This window comes from Ambystoma mexicanum, chromosome 11, assembly GCF_040938575.1.
Source record: "Ambystoma mexicanum isolate Mex_15411 chromosome 11, UKY_AmexF1_1, whole genome shotgun sequence".
NCBI lineage: Eukaryota > Metazoa > Chordata > Amphibia > Caudata > Ambystomatidae > Ambystoma > Ambystoma mexicanum.
In genome coordinates, this window is record NC_090934.1 from 547,711,444 (window position 1) to 547,736,998 (window position 25,555).

Below are 25,555 nucleotides of genomic sequence, written 5' to 3' on the forward strand. Positions count from 1 at the left end.
ATGTTGGTGCCTGAAACGGCATTCCCTGTAAAAGGTTCTGCAGAGTGTTCCACCATCGAAGAGCCCTGTGCAGAGACGTAGGAATCTGGACGATGTCCTCCTGAGAGTTTGTTTCCATTGGTGGTCCAGTGCCTCCGGAATGGGCCTCATGCGAAGCCTGCAATTTGGTATGAGGAATATACACGAGGACACCATGCCCAGGACGGACTTGTAAGAGCGCACCAATGTCGTTTCTCTCTAAGAAACAAGAAGTCAAGTGGAGAATTGCTGATTCTCTTTCTGCCGACGGTCTCACTCTGGGAATGTTGGTGTCGAGATCGGCTCCCAGGAAAGAAACTCTCTTGCTGGGAACTGTACAGCACTTTGCTTCATTTATGGTGAAACCTAACTCTCTTAGGAGATTTGTTGTCTTTGAAACCGCCAAGCACGTGCTTGAGGCGGAACTCGCTCTGATCAACCAGTCGTCCAGATATGTAAAGACTTCTGTTCCTGTCCTCAGTTTTGCAGCCACTCGTGCTAGGCATTTTGTAAACACCCTCGGTGCTGATCTCAGACCGAACGGGAGAACTCGGAACTGAAAATGAAGATCGCCCACTGTGAACCTGAGGAATTTTCTGTGTGCTTGATGGATCGGTATGTGGAAGTATGCATCCTCTAAGTCCAGAGTGGCCAAGAAATCGTGCATGTTTAGCCAATGGAGCACTCCTTGCAGAGTTGTCATCTTGAATTTGATGCGTTTGATATATTTGTTTAGCGCTCTCAGGTCCAAGAAGGGTCGCCATTGACCATTCTTTTTTTTGACGAGGCAGAAACAGGAGTAGAAACCCTTTCCCTTTAGAGAGAAAGGTACTGGCTCTATCGCTGCTTTGTGCAGCAATTTCTGGATTTTGGACATGACCTGCTTTAACATATGTACCCTGCACGGAGCCGGGGGTAAGGAAGGGGGCTGGTCTAGAAATTCCACGGTGTGTCCCTCGCGCACCACCTATAACACCCATTTGTCTGATGTTATTGACTGCCAGCATTGGTAGAACTGGCTTACCCCTTCCTCCCCCCCCCACCGGGGTGTGACATTGAGGGGGAGGAGCTAGACTGTCAGTTTTGCTTGCTCTGCGACTACCCTTGAGCGGCGCCCAGCCTTCCTCTCTGGGCGTACTTATTGGAAGATTGGTATTTGGAGTCCTGGTATGAACTACCTTATGACTTCTGGCCATAGGAAGGGCGGTTGAAACCTCTGTACTTCGAGGATGAACCTCAAATGGGACAAAACGACCGGCGATCCTTGTCTTTCTCTTTCAAGGAGCTGATGGCACGTTGCGTGTCCATATCCTTTTCATTCCTTTGAGGTGGTCATCGATCTTTTTCCCAAAAAGTTCTTGACCATCAAAGGGCATATCCATAATCTGCCCTTGGACCTCAGGTCTGAAATTGGTAGCCTTCATCCAGGCCTGTCTTCCCAGCACTGTACCGTGGGCCATCTGCCGGAAACCAGACTCTGCCACATCGACTGCAGCGTCAATCATGTGATCCGAAGCCGCTTCCCCCGTCAGCGATAATCGACTTGGCTTCCTCCTGGAGTTCTAGAGGTGGCTGTTTGGCCAGCTTGGACTTACAGAGCCAAAGCTTGTGGTTGAATCTCGCCATCATGGCCAGCGCGTTGCCCACCCTGATGGCAAGCGATGCTGATGCAGACACTTTCCTGCCCATAGCCTCTAGTTTGCGACAGTCCTTGTCCAGTGGGGCTGATAGAGGTGATGCTGGATTGGCCAACTTTTTCCTAGCTGCTACTATGATAACCGAATCCGGTTTTGTATGACCTCGAAGACAAAGAGGAGCAGAATCCAGAGCCTTGTACTTTTTTCTCTGGCCTGGAAACTAGAGCCGGAGTGCATAAAGGTGTGGCCAATATCTTGGAACCGGACTCTCAAATGGTGTTGAGGAGAGGAATGGTTCTCCTACGCTTGCCTCTGTGCTCATAGAGCACCGACTTCTTCTCCTCCGATGTGATCTGTAATTGGAACAATTCTGTGGCTTTGCCTATGATAGTATGAAAAGAGACTAGATAATCCGGTGGTGAAGAACCACCCGGAGAATCTTTCTTTCTGGGTTTTCCGACAATGTAATCGTCCCATTCACTAGTGTCCGGTTCTTGCGTGATGTCGCTTTCTTCTGGTTCAGAAAACTCTGAAAGGATCTTCTTGCCAGTCTGAGACCGAGACAGAGGATGGTACAACCTTTGGATCTCTAGCTGGAGGCCTTGTCCTGTGTGACGATGCCGGAGAAGGGACCCTTGTCGGTGAAGCACTGAGTGGCCTGCTCCTAGACCTGCGCGGTGGCTTGGCTTCAGTGGCCTACTCCTGGAAGGCGAATGTCTTGGCGTGCTTTGTCGAGGTGAAAACTCCCTCTGCGGAAGGTAAGACTCTCTCGGTACAGTTGTCCTGCTTTTTTCATTTTGTCGTCTGTTGAACTCTTCAATGATCCTTTGCATTGATAAGATTAGCACAAGATCATAAGGATCAGCAGGCATCTCTGTAGAAGGTTGCCAAGGAGGACTGTGTTCCTTAGGTTTAAGACAGTGTTGTTCTCAGTGTCTGAAAATTCCTCTTGCAGGATGACGTCAGGTAGCTCCGGCATGTCTCCTAAGGGAGATAATTGCGTTCCGTGTGGTTCAAGAGCGTACACAAACTGAGGTAGCGCTCTAAAGACTCAGGGAGACTGTCTTCATTGGTTGGCGTAACAGTGACATCAGAGAGGGGCGTTTTGGGCCCTACTTCTTTCGTCGGTAACGGAACCCGCGATGCCATCGCCAGAGCGGTGGTCGAAGTTTTCATCGACGGCAGATCCGTGGACGAGGATTTCGTGGACGGTGGCTTGCCCTTATCCATCGACGAGTGCAAGGAAGAAGATTTTGTGTACGGTAACTTCTCCGTCGGCAGTGCTTCGTGGACGAATGTCTCGTGGACGAAGCGGTTGACGTGGTGGTCGTCGATGAGGATGCGGTTGACGGCTTGGACGACGACAGGCCTCTACCTTTACTGCCGCCTGTAGACGGCCTCTCCGTGGACGACTACCCCGCAACCCCCCCCCCAGTTTTTTGCAAACTTCTCCTTACCTTTGGAGCTCGTTTTTGCTGTAGAATGCTTCATCTTATGGCTTGTAGAGTCCAGGGGAGAAAGGAAAGGTATAATTTCCAGCTTCCTCTTGGGAGTGGGAGTGGGAGAGGAGCTCCTTTCTACTAAAGAAGCCCTTCTTTAGAAGTTTGCTTCTCAGCCAGGCTGTCTTCGCAGAATCCTCATCAGAAGAAAGTTCCTTAGCTTCCAAATGAAGGAGAAGTCTTCTATGCCTGTCTTGTAGGGTTTTAGTTGAAAAAGACTTGCAAATGTGACATTTTTGGATGTCATGAGGATAAAGACAGTATATACAATGATCAAGGGGATCTTTCATGTAAACCACCTTCCTCTTGCACCTCGTGCAATCCCTGAAGAAGGAAGGCTTCTTGGTAGTCTGATGGTCAGCCATCTGAAGAGAAAGTTCACTTGACAAATTCTGGGTCAAAACAAAGTTTTCTAACACCCCAAAAAGCAGTGGTGATAGCGCCTAGCCAGGGGAATGTGGTAGAGTACATAAAAACATACACTACTGTGAAATTTGAAGTAAATTCGAAAAAGCTCAGATAGCTTGAGGATTCCCTGTGTCAATTAGACTGCGGTAAAAAATCTGAAGATGGCTGTCGGGGGTGGAGCTTAAGCCCTGCCACCTCATTGGTTGGGGCCATAAAGGACCAAAGTGAGGTGGAGGGACTACACAATAGAATGGCTCATAGGCCATAATGGGCTATGCACATGCATTGCTATGTAGCAATGTGTGTATATTAAAAAAACATTTTAATAATTATTTTTATCACTGAGGATTCCCAGTCTGACGATGGGGAATATTCAAGCATCTGAATCTATGAAAGATCCAATGCTGGAGAAGTATGGGAACTGACCCAGAACCACAAATCCCTGAACCCCAAAAATGTAATCCCTACGACTCAGAAATAAAGGAGGGATCCTTTCCCCAAACCGGTTCAAGTGACTGGCTCCAGGAAAAGGGGGACAGCACAGAATCAGGGGAAAATGGGATTCCAAAATCCCCCAAATCTCAGAATGCCAAATTTTGTTTACAGATTCCCAAACTCCGACACAGAAAAGTGCCTAAGATCCCATGGTGTCGGAGTCCAAAATAAAGAAATTAACTGCCCAGCTGGTCCAAAATACCCATTTCCTTTGCCCCCTGGAGGAGAAAGAAGGTAGGTTTTATGCCCCCGTCCGCGTGCAAGGGCACTATGCATTTTCAGCGCTGGTGGACACAGGATCCCAAGCCATCCTTCTACCAAAAGGGGCATTTGATCAACTCAATGCAGGAAGGGGGGAGAGTCACAAAAACTCCCCCACATCTCTTCCTGGACAACTCCAGCAATTCGACAGGAATGACATTCCCATTGAGGGGACTGCGGATCTGGAAATCAAAATCGGATGACACGGTTATAGTCATTAATCCAGAGGGACCACCCAGTCTCTTAGGGAATGACCTCCTCCGGAGGTTCTCACCCCTAATAGACTGTGTGAACAAGGTCCTCTGGACCCAGACGAACCGGCAAATAAAACTAAAACAGGGCACCAGCCATGTAAGTCTAAACGGCACATGCCATATGGTTGAGCAGCAGACTGACAAAATTGAGTTCCACTTTAGGAACAATCAAGTCCCAGACATAACTGAAATTGCTGTAGGAGAATAAACTGGTGATGGGAACCCTTCTTCTCCATTCTTGAAAATAAACCTTCCTCCCAGTTGTAAGTGGCATTCCACACTGGAAGGAAATACCCTGAACTTCTATACTGATCCACAATTTGAGGAAAACCCAAACCCGTGATAAAAGGTGATTAAACAAAACAGCTCAAGGCTTGGCTGATATTCAGAAAACGGGTGAACAGCTGTTCCTCCCCATTCAGGTAAATGAGGGGGGGAGCCTGTTCTCGCCAGAGTATGCCTGAATAATGGAAAAAGCTTCATTAGCGAAGCATTATTCAGGAAGCTCCCAAAAGATCAGACCATTCTCACCTTTAAATTGATTGATGAGTGGGAAATGGGCCTGGAATCTCCCAATTCCAAGCATCTCCTGCCAAGCAGGTGCATGCTCAAAATTTCCATTGGTGATAAAAGCATAGAGCATAATTGTTGGGTTGTGTGAGATGTCCCATCTGCCTTCTACTTAGGCAGTGACATTCTCAATTGATTCACAATTAATTTGGACTTCATTAATTACAAAGTCTAGTCCCGACTGGGGGGTAACCCCCTGGGCTTTAATTGCTACCGTATGCAGTTGAAGCTCAAACTGACAAAGAGGTCACCATCCCAGGACTGGCCCGACAATTCATTACCCTCCCAAAAAATCAAAATCCTGGACGCCTACATAAATTTAAATCATCATCTACAACAACAGGAGTTGTATTTGAACCCAACCCCATTAGGTGCCTTAGAACACAACACCATTCCAATATTGGTGGATAACAGCGACCTAGGAGTATCACTCTGGGCGCAGGCACCTTTCTTGGAATGGAGGTTGATGCCCAGCATTTCTCCATAGACTTAAGGAATGAAATCATGGGACAGATCCCTAATGATGGCTACGACTGTGACGACGACATACCTCCAGAAAAGATTTTCACCCAGCAAGTGGGGAATTTCTTGGTGTACTCTTCCTACCCTTACAGGGGGGAAGAGGTGACATGGGACATCAGGAAGGATGAGGTGGTATTTCAGGTCAAAAGTGACTACCTCTCCTACCTGAAACCTCCTGTCCAGGCCAATACCATAACCAGAGATCTCTCCATGCAGCTGGAGGATACCGCAGAGATTGCAAAACCAGAGGTCTTTCCAGGCTCCAGGCAGATGGTTGAGGAACGGATCAACTTCGCCGATGCTTGTGAGAAAGAGGAGCAAAAAACAGAAGCTGAAGCAGGCATTTCAAGAAATCTTTGCCATGGACTCATACGACTGTGGTCACACAGATGCATTCTACATCCATACCCACGGACCCCGGGATGGCTCCTGTATTCGGGAAGCAATATCGGTTTCCTCTCGCATTATGGAGTCCCTCACGGAAATCAAAGAACCTAGAGTCGGGGGGCATGGCCAACTGGGGGATGCGGTAGACTTGTGCCTCCGGAGCTCCTGCTGCCGCGGCTTACATCCTGATCGATAACGCCCACTTGCCAACACCTGCCGACCCCCAAAATATACCCTCCGGTGCGTAAAGACTCGGAGCACATCCACGCTCCAAATCAGCTTGTAACGCACCGGGGCTGAGGGACGGGAGGCCGGTGAAAATAGCGCCGACACCGCCCAGCAGGCAACCAAGATGGCCGCCGGAGCACTGGGCGCGTTCTGAGGGAGGAGAGGAGTGGCCCGTGCTCCGACGCCTGGCAATCTCCAGGGGTGTACCGGGGCTCTGCGGGCGATCGAGTGTCCAAGATTTAGGACCGACACGGCGGACGTCAGCCCGCGCAGGTGACGGAGATCCGAGTAGCGCTGACCGGGGATCTGCAGGAGTGAAGGAACGTAGGCGGAGCTCTGATGGATCCCTGACCGGCGGCGGCGAAGACCCGAGCCGCCCACTTGAGTCCAGAAAGGCGGAAAAGACTTCCAGAGCAACACTGCACCAGCCTGAAAACAGCGGAGACTGCCCCACCGGTGAGTGCCTGCGCCTCAACCCCCTTGTGCACGAGGCACACCTCGTCAGCTCTCCCAACCGGGAAGCTCCTCAGGCAGAGTCAGGCTTCCCCATACCGGAGGGCACAGCAGCGAGGGGGAGGCGCGGGGACTTAGCCCGACTTCAACCTACCAGATCGGCCACGCGGTCGACCTGTGGAGCTGCGGCTGCCGATACGCAACTCTCCTGAGGGAGCGGCGACCTCCTGGTGATCAACCGGGGCCCCTGGCCACCTGGGAAGACATGGGGCGCAACAGGCATAAGGGGAGGTCACTCCAGTACTACGACCCCCCCCGTACCCCCTATCAGGACATCCTGGAGAACACTGGAGAATGAGGGGCCAGTAGGGGCCTAACAAAGCTTATAACCACCGAGGGAACAACGATCGTCGGACATAGCAAATACTGCCTCCAGTGTCAGGGAGGGCGGGGGACCGGCCGGACACCGTGGCTGTAAGCAGGAAGCCATAAGTGGACCCGCCGCCGTTCGTGGGCTGGCTGCTGGGGGCAGAGATCTTAAATCCCCCGCAGTCAGTATAATAAACACCAGGTTTCCAGGGGGGAATATAAAGTGATTCAGCAACACACACAACCCAACTGAGATCGGTGGCCCCCCTGGGCAGCTGATCAAGCACGTAGAACGAACACCACAGCTGCAAAAACGAGTTAATCACCAAAGTCCACCACTGACCGGTGTCCAGCAATAAAGGAAGTGCCAACTTGCATTCTTTCCCACCCTCCCCGGAGCGAGGTGCCCCCTCGAACCGACATAGGGCTAACAAGTGGAGATTGACCAGTGTAACAGGTCTGTGCAACAAACCCTTTGAGCAGCGGGACAGAACTCTAGAAACAAGAGCGTGCCCGCAGGGTCTGGAAGCAAGTATGGGGAAGGACAAAACCAGGAGGCCCACCATGCAGAACCGGATTGACCAGTATACGGTTTCCCCCATCGCAATCCCCAAACCCCAACCGCTGCCTTCTGAAGACACAGACGCTGTACCCGCGCTCTCCCTAAGAGATGTCATGGCAGCCATAGCGGATTCCCGCTCATCAATGGAGCAAAAGATGGACGGAATAAGCTTGGATGTATGCCTCCTCCGACACAACATGCAAAAGCTGTCAGCGTGCACTGGAGAGGCGGAACAGTGTATCTCCAACATGGAAGATGGACTACACAGTGTGCAACAACAACTCCAAGGAGTCTCAGTCAAGCTCAAGATCCTGGAGGCCAGGGTCGAGGAGGGAGAGGGAAGATCCAGACGGAATAATATTCGAATTCTCGGTATTCCCGAGAAAGCCAAAGGACCGTGTATGGAACTTTTCCTGGAGCAGTGGCTAACGGGCCTGTTCGACCAGCAATCCTTTAAAAAAAAATGTCTATAGAAAGGGCACACCGAATGCCCACAGGCAGACCAACACCCGGTGCTCCCCTGCGAACGGTGATAACGAAGCTGTTAAACTACCGTGATCGAGATGTACTCTTACACCTTGCACGAACCAAAGGCACGATCACCTTCAATGGCTCTAGGATAGCATTCTTCCCATACTACACGAAGGAGGTGCAGAGGGCGAGGCAATCCTTTGAAAAGCTTAAAAAACAACTTCAAGTGCTAGGAGTCAAGTATGGCCTGCTTTTCCCTGCCCAGTTGAAGATATACCATAAAGGCACAATGGTCCACTTTAGCGACCCTAAAGAGGCCTGGCGATGGGCAGAGCAGCACATAGAAGGGGACTGGTCGACACCTCGAGGTAACAAGAGCAGAAACCCCAGACCACCAGTGGACCAGCATCAAATGCCAGACCAATAACTTCAACCGGACCACCCAGCAGACGTTGGGGACTGACCCATAGTTTATTCCCCACCAGAGATCTAGACCCTACCGCCAGGTATGAAACTGAACCATGGACTGTGCAGAACTATGTCACAGTAAGTCACATAAGGCGTTTCACACTTACACAATGCAGCAAGCGGGGGCATATCGCTCTCGCACCTGGGGAGAAGGCAGAACCCCCCCCACACAGCAACTTCTTTAGTTTATCTTATTAGGGAACAGGTTACGCTGACACCCTACCTCTTTTGAGTGTCAGCGATGTTGGGGCGACAGGTACTTCGTGTTAGGGTGGGGTATGGGAAGGGATAGTTATGGAGAGTTCTTTGTTACCCCAGGAGCAATGTACCCTTGCAGGTTCCAGGGGTGGTTATGGTTCTTGGTCAATCGAGGCCACAGCACTTCCAGACAGCAATCTAATCACCAGTTAAGGCATGTGCCACAGCACACCACCACACACAGGGATCTTGTCCCCGCAAAACACCCGCCCAACCCTCTAACGGGATTGCCAGATGTCATCCGTACAATCCCAGTCAGTGCTGACTGAACGCCCCAAGTTACTCAAAGTACTCACCTGGAACGTAAACGGGATGGGCACCGCGATTAAAAGACGCGTGGTCAAGCAATTGCTTAGTAGACACTCCCCTGACGTGGCTCTGCTAACAGAAACACACCTGGCAGGATCACACTGCACCCTCTTCCAGCATACCAAGTACATGTCCGCCTTTCATGCGGGATACACAATGGGATCCAGGGGCACTCTCATTCTCATACATAAGCGTATCCCCTTTGCTCTTCAATGCTTAGAACAAGACCCTCAGGGTCGCTACGTGCTAACCCTAGGAATGCTATTGGGTGAGATAGTGGCTTTTGTCTCAATATACTCCCCACCTGGACTGGGGCGGGAATTACTAGATGAATTGACTACCCTCATAGGCAAACATCAACCTGATAAATGGTTTCTGGGGGGAGACTTTAACGACGTCATGTGCAACGCCACTGATCGTACCCATCTTAGACAACGTAATCCGAATACCCCCACAAAGTTGTTTAACTTTGCATCCGCCTTGGGTCTCTGTGACGTGTGGCGGGAATTACATCCGGAGACGAGAGGCTACTCATTCCACTCCGGAGCCCACGGCTCCCTCTCTAGGATTGACTACCTCTTCCTGCCGCACGCAGATCTTTTCAGGGTAACATCAGCAGACCTATTCCCCCGGGGCGTCTCAGACCACTCACTCCTGCTGGTGGAACTGCAGTTAAGGGTGTATCCCTCCCTAAAACGTGGAGAGTGAATAGTTACTACCTGGGCTTCCCCGAGCTCGTGGACCACTTTGCTGAAGTCTCCACCGAGTACTTTGAGTTCAACGACACTGGGGAAACCGACCCAGTGGTGATATGGGAGGCCTATAAGGCCGTGGTGCACTAATCTCCTGGGTAGCGAACAAACGGAAAGAGCGACTCCAGGAAATAACAGAAGCAGAGAGGGAGCTGACCCAAAGGGGAGAACGAACACATCCTTGACCCAAATCCTCAGACCCAATTGTCCCTTAAACGAGCCACCAAGCACCTTCGAAACTTAATGCTAGACAACGCCTAACAAGCCCACTGGGACTCCAGAGCATGAATTTATGAGCTTGGAGACAAAGCCGGCAAAATGTTAGCTTGGCTGGAGAAGAGAGATGAGGGGCAATGCTGTGTCTGGGAGATCATCACCCCACAGGGTGAAAGGTGCCAGTCGGACACCGACATAGCGGAGGCTTTTGCCCAATTCTTTGCAACACTATATCAGGCCCCAACCTTGGCAATGGATCCAACCCTCCTAAATCCTATAACACTTCCAACTCTGTCTGCACAACAGAGGGAGACTCTGGACTGTGACCTCTCAGAGGCCGAAGTAGCCGAAGCGTTGGCACAATTGCAGACAGGGAAAATGCCAGGCCCCAACGGGTTCCTGGTCAAAACCTGGCAGAAACTGGGCGGGAACAATATAACGGCCGCTCTCCATAAAATGCTACTGAGCGCCCGTGAACAAGGTACCCTCCCGCCAGACCTATGTAAAGCCACTATCGTGGTTATCCCCAAACCCGACAAACCCCAGGAAAATTGTGACTCTTACAGGCAGATCTCGTTCAACAGCGAAGCTAAGGTCCTGGCCAATCTCCTAGCCAACAGGCTACAACCAATTGCTGACATTTTGATACACCCGGACCAATGTGGCTTCATGCCACACAAATCAACCCGAATGAACTTGCGCCCGCTCCACCTGGCACTAGAACGGGCTCCCATTATTAACAATCCACTTGCCCTTCTCGCAATCGATTTTGAAAAGGCCTTTGATTCGGTCCGATGGGATAGCCTTTGGGAAATCATGAGACGCATGGAGTTTGGCGAGGAATTTCTAAGATGGGTGAAGCTGTTATATACAAATATTCAGGCAGAGGTCAGGGTGAACGGGTGGACCTCTGGTTCCTTTTACTTGGGCAGGGGCACGCAACAGGGATGCCCCCTCTTCTCTTCGCCCTCGCAATTGATCCACTCACCATATGGCTCTGCCAGAGTGCATCCTGGACAGGATTTAAATGGCCAGAGGGATATGAAGACCGAATCTCCCTATAGGCAGATGACCTCCTGGTATATCTGGGTTAACAGCCCGTACCTGCCCCATAGTAACTCAGATACTCGTCTGCTACAGGGAATTTAGTGGCTTGAGGATCAATTAGAAGAAATCAGTTTTCTTCCCTGTGAAAGGTGGAGAACAGACCAACCCCCGGGAGGGCCCGTACCGTACGGAGCAACAGGGCTTCCGGTACCTTGGGATTTGGATAACAACAGACCTTACCAGATATGCAGTGCACAATCTCCAACCAATCACTGATCAGTTCATCAATGACGTCCATCACTGGAAGCTTCTCCCCTGACCCTCATGGGTAGAGCCGCACTTTTTAAAATGATGGCGCTTCCAAGATTCCTCTACGTCCTACAGAATGCCCCGCTACAGATTCCAAACTCTGAATTTGGTCGGGTGGAGGCCCGCCTCATGGAGCTTCTATGGGGAAGAGGCCAACCACGCATAGCACTGACCACACTCCAAAGGTCGATCTGGGAGGGTGGGATAGGAGTGCCCCGACTCCAGACCTATTACTGGGCCTCACAACTCACGGTGGTCAACGATTTGCTCCACGGGGATCGGGAGTTAACTAACATCAGGGCTGACATGGGGGCCATGCACGACATGGACCCAATACACTTACTTTATCAACCCCCTCAGAGACCCCCCCCCCCGTTGACCACTAGGACACATATCACCGCTATTTGGAGACACGCACATGTATTTGTGGGATGGGAAAACAAAATAACGGCAGCACAACCCCTACTGACGAAACAGCAATCTGAGGGAAATTGAGAAACTTGAACCATGGCCGTGCTGGGTGAGGGCTGGGATTATGAAAGTGGAGGATATCTTAAAGGACGGGAATCTAGCCCCATTCGCAGACTTGCAACTCAAATTCCACCTCCCAGACACCGAACGGTACCACTACATGCAAATGACCCACACCCTGAGAGCCCACATACAGGCAGCAGACACTATCCCAGACTTCACACCAATAGAACGCAATATATTACCCGAGTATATTCCCACCAAATGCACCTCCTGTCAAGACCGGTGGGGGGGTCTGTACTTCCGCTCTCTATATGGTAGAGGAGAGACACAGAGGACCCCAGCCAAGATTCTCGATTGTGGTAGCAATGGACGAGCAATCAAGGCCTAGCTTCTCAGGAGGTGATGCAGGCTGGTTCTTAAGTACAGTGTATCCCCAAGCCCCCACAAAGGAATGTCCACACACTGTATTACTGAAAACACAGTCTTTATATAATTAATATTCAAAGGTTATGTACACTTATCACAATAACGCACTTTGTGCTCAGGAAAATCAATAATGATAAATATCTACAATTCTAAAGTGGTACCACTGATATTAGACCTCATAACAGTGCATTCACAATACTGTAGCAATGGCACGCAGATCAATAAGCAGGAAACCAGCGAATAGAGAGAGGAGAGATAACAGATGGTTGAAACAATAGGCAGAAGACTGGCCCTTGCTACTGGACACAGTTCTGTGTGGAGATCCCCCCACCTGGGCAACCTGTAAAATAAAGAGATATAACACAAGCCCAGTCCATATATTGTTCAACAGTCTTATTCTCTCCTACAATGTTTTTACCCCCCCAATGTACCTGGTGGAGTCGAGTTCTTCGAAGAGGCGTCGACAGATCCTTCTTGAATGACCCCCTTTAAAGCAGGAGTCACGGATCGTCGAGAGGCGTCGAGAAACGTCGAAGACCTCGGGGTTCGGCGACGGGGAATCGACGGCCCTTCTTGAATGCCTTCCCTTTCAAGCGGGAGACACGGGGCGTCGAACGTCCGTCGACAAACGAGGTAGAACGATGTCGAGGAGGCGGCAGCTTCGTCCGAGCGGTGCTCGTCGGCGTCGGGGCGTCGGCGTCCTGCAAGGCGGAGGTGTGCGGGGCACCTCGATGACAATAGTTCTGGACCGCAAAGATTGTAGAGACGGGAGCCCAGCAAGGGCGTCGAGTCGCTCGAGTCTTTGGGATCGTGAGGTGGCGGGAAACCCACCGGCGGATTCTCCTCGGCGCGTTGGTCGTCCTCGACTTTCTCCGGCAGGGCAAAAGCGGTCGACGGTGCGGACGAGGGAGTCCTTCGAGTCAAATGTTCTTAGGCAAGGAGCGGACGGCTCCGGTCGTCGGCGGCTCGGCGTCAAGTGGTTCCCACGGCTGGGCAACACAACTTCGACGGGCCTCCAGCGGTTGCACAGACCTGCGAACCCTGGTCGACGGCAATGGACTTCGACAGCGTCGATGTCCGGGTGCTTTACTTCGGTCTCCTCGGCAGTCCCCTTCTCCGGTCGGCAGCCTTTCGATGGTCTGGCGTCCAGGGAGCTTCGGCGAAGATTCAGCGGTGCTCGATGGTCCCTCGGAGCACGGGAAGAGGGCGCCTTACCAGGTCCTCTCTCGGGTCAGTCCTCGACGATTTCGACAACCTTCAGTTCCGTCGAAGCAAATGCCACAGCAAGTCTTCTTCTTCCAGCTGGACGTCGAGGATCAGCAAATCCAGTTACTCTTGAGTGGAGACTCAGCTTCTGAATGCTTCTGAACAATTTCCAGTGGTGAGAGGTCCCCAGATATACTATTCTGTCTCTCATCCACACTGCTGGCACACACACAGCAGCCAATCACACAGAAGGGCATTCATGCAGTCAGTCAGCCAATCAGGCACACAGTGCATTCAGGCCACACTCCTCCCTTTCAGACACTCACAACAAGGAATGTGGATTGGGACAAGTACCCAGCCATTCAACACTACACACTGCATTCAGGCCAGTTTCGGGCAGGGCTGTCTCAGTCTTTGTCTCTCATGCCAGAAACCAGACAACCACAACAAGGAGTGTATATTGGTCACACACTCCATTCACCCAGGTCCCACCCACAGGAGGTACCCATAACATACAGTCACTGGGAAGGCTCCAGTCAGTCTAGCTGGGCCTTCACAACAACACCATATATGGAACTTCCACCCAACAGCCAGCCAGGGGGAAGGGACAGAGCCAGGGCTTCCCAGGACTTTGGGAAAAACAAGACAACAGGCAATAGAAAGCAAGAGGCCACAGGGGCCATCTTGTTTCTATCAGGAATCAACTGATCCCAATGGCAGGGCCTGGGTATCCCAAAATGGAGGACACCCAGAGCACCTGTCAAGTTTAGCATGGAGCTGCCACCAGCCCATACCCTGCTCTGTGGGCCACCCACAGGTGCCCAAAAACATACACTAGGGGCACAGGGTTGTACCCCTACCCATGGGTGCCATAAGGGTATCCCATGGGTCTGTTCACCAAACCAAAAGAGAGCTGCACTGCCAGGAGTCCCTCATGGACTCCTGGGCAGAAAACATGACAGAACACACGGTAAAAACAGAAAAAGGACAAGGATTCAGAGGCCCTGTCCCTCAGATGCATTTCCGGCATCACACCTCCATCCTCTATAATGCTATTACATCCTTTGCTACTCCTGAGCTGACCAGCTTAAAACCCAAATGGGAAAAAGATGTAGGTGAAATTGACCCGGAGGACTGGATCCAGGTACTAATGCACCCACGCGAAGTGGCCATCTCCTCTAGACTTAGGCTGGTACAACTCAAAATCTTACACAGAGTGTATTATTCTAGGACTGCATTGCATGGCTGGAAGAGGGCAACAAGCCCTAATTGTCTCAGGTGTGGGGAGGAGGAGGGAACCTTCTTTCATATATTGTGGTCATGTCCCCACATCCGCAACTTCTGGGACGCTTCTGCCGAGAACTGACCAGGGTACTCACCCGCACGATAGAACTGGACCCTAAGGTCCTAATCCTGGGTGCACCGGGCGAGAGCGATCTCAATAAATGCAAGAGGTTGTTACTGTATACAGCAGCGGCACTAATGAAGCGCAACATAGCACAGAAATGGGAAGTGCCAGAATCCAGGACGCTGGAGCAATGGGCAATGGACATGGACACAATCGCTATGATCGAACGCCGGATTAACAATGCTAGAGGCTGCCCTACCAAGGCCTCTAAAATATGGGGGACATGGGAAAAGGGAGGGCCCTAATGTGCACAAACTATTGGTGAAGTAAATCTGAATGCTCACACAGAGGGGCACGGAAGACGACCTAGGTAATTGGTGATACAAGTACCACTGCTAATGTAAGATTGGACGAGCTGGCCCTTGATTGCTGTTGTTTTTCTTTTATGATTGTTTTGTCTATGTTATAAATATTAAAAAATGTTTCATCAAAAAAAAAAAAAGAACCTGGAGTCCTGTGGGATAATTCATTCAGCCCACAGTACCTTTAATAATCCAGTGCTGGGTATCCTAAAACCCAATGGCCAATGGGGACTATGCGCAGACCTTAGGGAGTTGAACAAACGGGTCCACATGTCCCGATGGCCTCTTCCCTACATTGATCAGGGATTGGCCCACATTCAAGGGTCAAAGGTGTATACCGTCATTGACCTGACCAATGGATACTGGAAAGTACCCGCGAGTAGGGAAGACCAGTACAAGCTGGCCTTTACCTTCAGGGGCAGCAGTACACATGTAACCGAACTCCCTTTGGATATATAAACTCTGGCAGTGAATTGAAAATGTTTCTGCATACGGCCATGCCCGACTTGGGTGAAAGGGGAAATCTGGCCTATGTGGATGCTGTTCTAATTAAAAGCTCAACCGTGGAGGAACTTATAGCCGAAATCCGCGATGTTTTGACCCAGTTGAAGGAAGCCAGATCAAAACTGTGCTTCCAGAAGGTGCAGTGGTGTAAGACCCGCGTGAACTACTTAGGGCATGAAATCACCCCTGAGGGTCTATGTCCCCAGGAGATAAAGCTGGAAGTATTACTAAAACTGAAAGACCCCACGACTCTGTATGAACTCAGAAACCTGCTTGGACTGACTAATTACAGTAGAAAGTTCATAGAAGACTACGCAGAGGTCACGAGACCCTTGGTCCATATACTAAAGGCTGGGGTCAAGTGGGAGTAGGACCAGAATAAGCGGAGGCAGTGAAACAACTGAAGAGAAGCCTCTCACAAGCGCCTTGTCTAGCTTACCCAGTCAAAAACAAGGAGTTCTTCTTGGAGACAGGGTTCTCAAATACTTGCTTAACAGCAGTATTATACCAGAAGCATGACAAGGTCAATAAAGTAATCTCCTATGCGAGTAAGACTTTATCCTCTGTGGAGGAAAAATTCAACTATTGTTGAGAAGGCACTCTTGGCGACGGTGTGGGCATTGAAAAATTACCACCCGTTCATCCCAGGGGGAGCACATCATCGCCGAGACTCCTCACCAGCCTTTGCAATATCTCCAGAGTGACAGAAAACGGGCAGGGAATGTGAGTAATTTCAGAATTACTTCCTGGGTTCTGTCCATGCAAGGCTTTCCTGTGGAGGTCAGAAATGGCCAAAACAAGAAGAGTCCCCTTGCGCAAAGTTTGGCTGACTTGGATGATTGTGCTCGAGAAAACTGTCTCGAGGACAATAGTCTCAAAACACAAGACAACATTGAGGCGTACCTGAATTCCCCGCACAAAGTCTATGAAGAAGACACGTGCCAGGGGTTGCCCACAGTTTATATGGATGGGTGCTCCAACCATGTTGATAACAATGGGGAAAAGGAAATGGTGGCGGGCATTGGGAATGCCTGGGTGAATGATGCCCCGGAGCCTTGCGCTGGGTACAAGATCAGCCCCCGAAGTAGTCAGGTGGCGGAGTTGATGGCGGTTCATCAGGCCATCCTCACTGTCGTACAACACTGACTGCACAAACTGGTCATAATCACTGATTCAGAATATGTCCGAAATGGGTTCTTGGAGCACCTGATTAATTGGAAAACCAGAGGCATGCCGTGTGCAAAAAATAAACCACTCAAGCATGGCAAACTAATACAATCCATTGATGATCTGGCCACCACTAATGAGATGACCATCTACTGGAATAAGATCATGGGTTATTCCAGAATAGAGGGACCAGACAAAACTGGAAATTACCTGTTGGCCAAAACCAGAACCATCCATGGGGATCTCATTGAGATAGAGTCCCTGTTGGGGGAAATCCAGGTCGCTGCTGTCACCAGGTCCCAAACACTTGCCCAAAATGAACTCAACTGCCCAGTGGAGTAAGGAGACCCCGGCTGCTGATTTGATCATGGCACAAAAAGGGGAACTGATAATTGGGAAATGTTATGAACACATTGAAGACCCCGTGAATTTTCCTCTGACCAAAACCGATTACGTCGGGAAGGAGGATCTCCGGGTATTGATGAAGTTTCACAAAATGTTCCGAATCCAAGACGGTTTTGTTTGTACGGAGATCCATTTCTGGATGTTACCAGTGCGTGGTGCCTACCTCATTCCGAAGTCTGATGCTAAGTCATGCCCATAACGCAGCCACAGCCGGTCATGGGGGGTTTCATACTACTTTGCAAATCTTGCGGGAGGTTGCATACTGGCCACACATGGGTCAGGACCAATATTTGAAGGGGTTTCTAGTGTGTGCGCAATTTCAGCCAAGTTCACCCACACACCGAGCTCCCCTCCAGAAAAGGGGTTGACACTGCCTTTGTCAGTTTTACAAGTAGATTTCATTGTGCACTTGATTCGCTCCTCTAGAGGAAAGAAGTACATGTTACCAAATGGGTGGAATGTCTCCCGGCCTCAAATTGCAAGGCAGAAACAGCAGCTGCACTGATGATCAATCACATCTTCTTACGTTTCGGCCTTCCCCAAAGGAGTGGGTCAGACCGGGGAAGTCACTTCACCCGCGAGGTGATGACAAAGATCTGGGAGATACTTGGGGTAAAGAGAAATCTCCATATTGCCTACCGCATAGCCTACATTGGGGGAGTTGAGTGGTACAATTAAATGATTGTGAGTATCCTAAAGAAGTTTGTGGCGGACTCTGGGCCTAGTTGGGACATCAGATTACCGCTTGTCCTGATGGCCATCAGGTTACACCATCTGCTGCAACACAGATGTCTCCATTTGAGCTAATGACTGGACAAAAAATGGTGTTACCACAGCATATGCTCTACAGAACACAAGAGCAGACCCTGATTAACGCCTCCACGACACATGAATATATTAAGAATCTGAGAAAACACCTCCAGCATGCTTTTGTGTACGCTCCGCTGAATCTGGAAATATCGGCAGAGGGGATGAAAAGCCACTATGATTAAAAGACCACTAAAAAAGGAATATCAAGTAGGACACAGGGTCTACTTGTACAATTTTCAGAGGAACCAGACCAAGGAGCGGAAATTCCTTTTCACCTGGTGCGGCCCCCTTGAAATGGTAGACAAAATCTCACCTGTCGCCTATAAGATCTGCATCTCTAAGAGAGAACTAACGGAAGAGAAATGGGTGCACATCAATCAGTTGAAGTGCTGCCATCCGAGGCAGAATTTGTGACTGATTGAAGAACCCAGTGAGGGTAGAGCCCAAGAATCCTCCGAGGAGTAAAGGTAAGTAACTGGAACCTGAATAAAGAAAATCCTACCTTAACGGAGAGTAGAATAATTGTACTTATTTTGAAAAGATTACAAAAATGAAAAAAGTAAGGAACCACTGTTTGGGAAATATTTGTATGTCGAAAATCAAATGCTTGATGTATATGTATCTCCCCTGCTGTTTTGTGATCTATTTTCATGTCCCTACCTGGGAAAATGGTATAGTATAAAATACTTAATCTCTCCGTTCTTCTTGACAGATCTATTAACTCCTTGCCTCTAGAGGCCACAGGCGAGCCACCGGCCAGAGAGAGGCCCATGAATCCCAACCCAAAGGAAAAATCAAAATCTGAAGAGTGTGGGTGAGAACCAGTGCATCCCTCCATCAGGACCAGGAATAGAGCAGACGCACCCTGAAGGGGAGTCCTTGAATGAACCCAGGAGCAGGCGTACTCGAAAGGAGACCCCAGGGAGAACCCAAGCCATCCCGGAAGGAACACCCCACCTCTCTCCTAGCTCTTCTCTCTCAATAAAGTTGCTTCAGAGATAGGAGTAGGGTAAGTGGGGTGAAATAGCCCTAAAATGACATACCTACTGGCCGGAGTCAGAGGGCGAGATATGCCCCTCAGCAAAAGGCCTGCACTGGAGTACATGCAAAATTAGACCCTTGCCCAAACAGGAAGGAGCAAAATTATGCATTTAAGCATGGGGATGCATGACAATATTCTTTGTTACACATGAGGGGAAAACCTCATGTTACTGTTGAGGAAGGTCAGGAAAGGATGAGACCCCCTTGGCTAAAACGGTGACATCCAGCATGTAAATGAAAGGGCCAAAATGTGTGCACGCTTGCACAACCGAATGGGGTTTGAACGATTGCCCTCAAAAATCTGTTTTTCCCTCTCATTTTCAATTAAAGACCTGCTCTTCAAAATAGGTGCAGGAATGCCATCAAGGAACTGAACGTTTGTTCATCATGAGCCCATCACAGAGAATCTTAAATAACCAGAATCTACAAGGAAATGTGGAACTATAACAGCATGAAAGGTTTTACGGCTAAAACTGACCCCAGTGACATTTCAATTGGGTCTTAAAAATCAGCACTTTAAGTATTCAAATGTACAGCTAAAGTCTCTAAACATATTATGTTGCCTTCAGTAATCACTGTTGCAGGAAAGCACTGTTGAAAGGGTTTACATGTTAGATTGTGTGCATTTGCTAAAGGTGGATCAAATGTAAAATGCTGGGAAAAGGCAACTCTTAGATTTCACTTCCTAAGAAATGGACCCCAGGTGTGAAACCAGCCTTCCCAAGCTGTGTTACCATGGGAATGAGCCGAGACATTCTGTGGATCTTCATGTTTTACGACCCAAAGTGCTCAGGCTGTCGTAAACTTAGCAATTAGCCTTTGAAGCTGTAGGCTAACCCCAACAAAAGGGTGCCTTTTTACTTCAGAGCTAAGAATCCGATCTCTGCTTACAGAGGGGGAAGGTGGAGCTTCACACCCATTGTAAACAATGGGAGATATGCAATTTCTGGAATAACTTGGGAAGTATTAACCGTACATTCCTCATGTTTGGATTTATGAAAAGCTGTCAGTGAGCTGCTTCTGCTGGGTCCAAAACGTGACATCAACCTATCAACAGTTATCAAACAAATATTGTGTTCTCTGTATAAATCTCACAATCAGAGATTTTAGAAAAGGTGTTGTAGGTGATAGGTACTCTGCGCACCGAATGTCATTTTTCAGTAATGTAGTTTGGGCCCAAACAAGAAAATACGGTAGCTTTGCCCCAATATGTAGCACAGTCACCAAACAAGGTTTATGCGATACACACAAAAATTGAATGTCTGATAATGTGGGCATCAGTGGCATAATCTGATGAGAAATGGTATTTTATTTTTCAAAATGTGAGATTTCTAAGTACAAAAGCCAGATCCAACCCCATGCCTGTGTCATATGATTAATGGGATATCCTCCCCCGACTGCTCAAATCACGCCTACTTTCCCTGAGCCTACCGGCTTAGGGGAGGGAACCCTTGACCATTGCCCAATCAGTTGTGCGAGGAGGATGACACAGCAGGCTTATAAATAGGTTAGTCCTCCTCAACTGAAGATTCTCTCTACAAAATCAGAGCTGTGCAGCTGACAGGAGGCCTGGAGCTATACTTGCACATATTGGGCCTAATCCTGGACTGAAGCAGGGACCTGAAGTAACTGGTTGGGAGCACAGAGTGAGGCCTTGATTGACCCCATTGGTTGTCCTGGCATTGGAGCCCTGGCGCCATTTATACCTATGGAATCCTTTCTTCTTTAACTATAGATCTCCACAGCCATAGATTAAACAAGTCCTAACTATGTAAGCATTAGACTAGAGTGTCCATAAGGAAAAACCCTCTATTCCATCTGTTTGGGAAATGTAGTCATTTTTCTATTGAAAGGTATTTTTATTTGTCTGTGCAATTTGGAAACTCTCCCCTTGACAAATCCTCTGCAACTTTAAGTCCTTTTTCCTATTGAACAAAATCATCCCTTGTGTATCTGTTGATCCTAAATCTCTTTCCTCTGAAAAGTCCTTTGTTTGCACTGTTAAGGAAGTTATTTCCCTAGTATTTTGCTTAGTAAATCAATTAATTCCCCCACTGAAATTAATGGAGTAAGATTGTTGCAATTCGAAACCAACCATCTTGTGCCCTGTGACGTTATTTAATTGTTATAGTCATTAAAGTGTTGCCGCAAAAGAATGAATCCCATTACGAGCTAAACAACGAATTTGTCCATGTGTAAATTGAGTGTTTAATCATAAACCCAAACCGTTGTTCCCACTGTGATAATCTCTTTGCCCAAAACATCCCTGTGAGTTGCCTCTGTCATTTTCACTAAAAGCCAGGGTTTCTATGTGCCTTTCCCATTGTTGGAAACGTGTGTTTCATTTCCAGCTCCAGCCAAATTCATGGTGATTTACAATTTTGTTTTTCAAAAACCTTCTCTTCCTCCTTTAAAAGTTGATTTTTCCTACTCATTCCTTCTTTCTCTATCATGTTTTGAGCTTGGATTCAGCATTGCGGTTTCAGTCATTCTTATGGTTTTGAGCTTGCCTGTCACTTCCAGCCCCAGTCAAACTAAGCGTCATTTGCATTTTCGTTTTTCTAAATCTTCCTTTTCTTGAAAGCCTGTTTTTCCTACTCAATCCTTTCTCTATCATACCCTGATCTGGGATTCAAATTATATTCCCTTTTATTTTTTACTTTTATTTTTGATGTGCTGCCTGTGTAAAAATCAGATTTCCTATGTGTGGTAGCTAGCCTGTTTTTGAAGCCCTGTTTGTTCTCTAGTGTAAGCTACCCGAAATACCCTCCTGCTCTGTCCCATGGTAATAGTATTGAATCATTGAAAACCCCAGTTTTCCATTGTGAGAGTGGGGAGTGCTTAACCTTCCTGCCATCAGTTGAGGGAAATTAGTTGGCATTCCCTTTCACAACACAAATTTGGTGTGGCATTGAAGTTGATCACAATTTGGTGATGTTCTAGAAACCTGTGCATTGTGTTGCCACCTCAATAGTGCCTGCTGTCATATTTTGTTCTGATTGAATCTTAAAATAAATGAATAAAGTGTTCATTGACAACACACCGGCCTGGTTCTTGGTCTATTGGGACAAAGGGTGCTGGTGGAGGTTGGGTGCGAAACGGGTTGGAGGCCTCCTTAAAAAACCATTTGGGGATTGTAAAAATAAAAAGCGGTTTGATTGTGCACACCCATCGCAAGGAAAAAAATGTCCCTGTCTTGCTTGTGCAGCATAATATATCGTGACACTCCTGCGGTACCTCCTAAAAGGAGACGCTGCCAAACCCGGATGCAAGGGAGACGAGAGGCCTGCCCATTGTCTTCCCTTCCGCTGACATAACTGCTGCAGATGTTCCAGTGGCACAGTTGAGAAGATTTTCCCCCTGTTTCTAGAGCTACCGATAGGAAAGGGCTTGACTAGCAGTGCATGAGCCCCAGTGATTCAAGCCCAAACACTCGAGGCAGAGCAGGCGGGGGTCTGACTGACATGCACAAGATTTGCTAACGGTGAGACCAGTTTGGCCATACGTACACGAAAGGGAAACACTGGCAGGCATCTAGAAAAAAAAGAAAAATTAAAGTAAGGATAAGCGGGAGAGAGAAAATAAAGCTGCTGCTTTGCAGACATTCAATCCCTTCAGAAGAGAACAAGGTACTGGCGGGCATTGCTTGAAGGCAGAGACAGCATGTGTAGGGAACAAATCTCATTATTCTCAAACTGGCTCTGCACTTATATTCTAATGTAAAAACATCTGCTGTGCAAAATGCCCCAGTACTGTCTGCATGGGATGGACTCCAAGAGGAATAGGGACCGGACATAGGAGGAAACACACAGATCAACAATTGAAAAAGGCTACAGAAAAGTGCATAGGCTGCAAGCCTGTTTTCTACCTCTACTACAGACGATAGTTAAGGATCAGGGGCGATTCAAAAGTGGTGGGGCCAGAGGGCTGGGTGCAACCATACAAACAAGATGGCAAGATGATGGTGCAGACAGACGTTTGCCTTAAACAGCAGGTGGACTGGGAAAGTTACTAGACCATTTGATTGCATTCTTTTCGTGGTGTACCTTTCCGTGGGCATTAGTGCAGTTGAGCTGCCACGCATGGTAGGGGCAAGCACTGCAAATTATTAAAATCCCACTGTCCCTGCAGATCGAGTCCCTTATTTTGTACACTCAACCTAGGGAAAATGCACTCGTGCCATTGGGACAGGCGACACATAAATGTACTGGTGCTTTGTGTTAAATAGTGCATTAAACCAATTAACAGAATGCACACTTCATATTTGGTGCAATGCTGCAACCCAGAGGCGAGCAACCCACTAGCAAATTCAAATGCCATTTAATGCAAGGTTTGTTTGCAATAAAAGTCAAATGAAAGTCTGAAACATCCCCATGCTCGCCCCATATGTTGAGTACCATGCAAATGGCACTAGCCCTACAAAAAAATCGATTTAACTATACATTGGGTGAGCAGATCTTGCGAACGTAAATCGGTCTTGGTCCTGCCACCAATGGGTGAAATCCAGCCTGTATTGATAGACCACATACCATCTTCATGAATCCAAAAGCAACCCCACCCACGTTTTGGCTTTTTGGGCGTCCTCAATGAGGTGAAGTTCGGTTCCCTGTGGAGCAATAAGCAAGGGGTTTATGTGGAGATCTAGCCTCCTCAATTATGGAAGAAAACTTCAACCAAAAAATATAAGATGGGAGAAGGTTATGGATTAATCTTTACCACTGCCATTGCTCCAGGCAATCTTCCACACCATTGTTTTTTTTATCCTGCCTGCAACAGACATATGCAAATCTGTCATGGCCCTTTGACCAATGGCTGCAGTCCAGCCTGAACTGCCAGGCCACGCTCCCACTGCACAGAAACAGTTACAAATAAAGATACAGAAAACTAGCTAACAGGGAACAAATAAAGGCATCTGTGGGTGCGCCAGTACTCCTGGAAAGAGTGAAAACAGACTGACAGAAAGGACCTCCCAAACCATAACTGCAGAAAGAATACCGAGGGCGAATGCCAAGGAAGAGGGACACCGTAAAAACAAGTCGCATGTTAAGACGACCCCGATCTCTGGTGGGGCACTCTACCCCTATAAACAAATACAAAACAGAGATGAAAGCCCCCGATTTAACTGTACATCTTATGGCAAAAGACGTGTTAATTTTATACTGACTAGATTTTGATTGAGCAAAAAGCTACGGTCTATTGACATGAATTCCTTTAAATGAACAGTGATTAGCAACAGCTCTGTGCATGGGGCTGGGCTACTAGACAATAAATAAAATAATATGACAATGACAAGCCAATCTAACAAGGAACTACTCTGGAAGTGTGTATGTGCCAAGGAGTACCCGAAGTTTAAGCACATGTCCTAAAGGTTGCAGACCGTAGAGCGACAAACGCAGATTGCAATTCCAAGTCTCGGACATTCAGCAGTCCACTTCGAGATACTGAGGACTTGGTGATGGTAGAAACACAGATGTGTGTGTTTTAATGAAATGCTTAACGTAAAAACTACTCAAGATGTGTTGAATGCAAGCTTTCTTTAATGCGATTAGCTTCCAGTATATGCTTCGATAACCAGTTCATTATCTGCCTGAGTCATGGAATTATTTGCATGAAAAACGCACATTTGCGCGCCTTTCTGCCCGAAAATCCCCATACTTCAAACAGGGATTTTCGGGCAGAAAGGCGCGCAAATCTGCGTTTTTCATGCAAAAAATACGATGAATCAGGCTGTATATTTTTTAAGACGCATATACTGTAGGGTTCCTGAATTAAAGCCTGAAAAACTTGCTCGGCGTAACTGGTGACTGCCAGTGGCAATGCCATATCTAATTATTAAAGGACAGATATACAATCCGTTAAATGTTTCTGACACATATCTGGCCTGGCCTGGCACGGTATTCCTGGGTACTTGTACAAAGAAAGTGATTTCAATTAGAATTGCGAACGCTATTTTTTAGTTTTTAATACGCTTTAATAGACTATCAAACACATACCCATTACGTTGTGAATACAAAATATAGACCATATGCACGTTTTTTTCTGCACACTACAGTGTGCTTTAAGAAAGGTGTACGTAACACAATATCCGTACTTAATATTATTTAATAATCTTGTTAAAATGACCAATGGTACTTATATACTGGCCTTTTAAAGATGAATGGTTGAGATTTTAAAGAGTTACCTGCAGGTTACATAACATATGCACTGGACACACTGAACGATGCCCATCTTATTAGCAACGAAACAAAAAGAAACATTGTTTAAAAACAAATGATGCCTTCAACTGTACTCATACCAGGTTCTTTTGAGTGTTGGCGTA

At 48.2% G+C, this 25,555-nt stretch overlaps 1 protein-coding gene across 1 annotated transcript in view; it reads right to left on the reverse strand.

Moving 5' to 3' along the window:
- PDHX (pyruvate dehydrogenase complex component X) overlaps nt 1-25,555 on the reverse strand; it is a 1,431,343-nt gene that overhangs the window by 126,704 nt on the left and 1,279,084 nt on the right. The gene's annotated exons all lie outside the window — the stretch shown is intronic.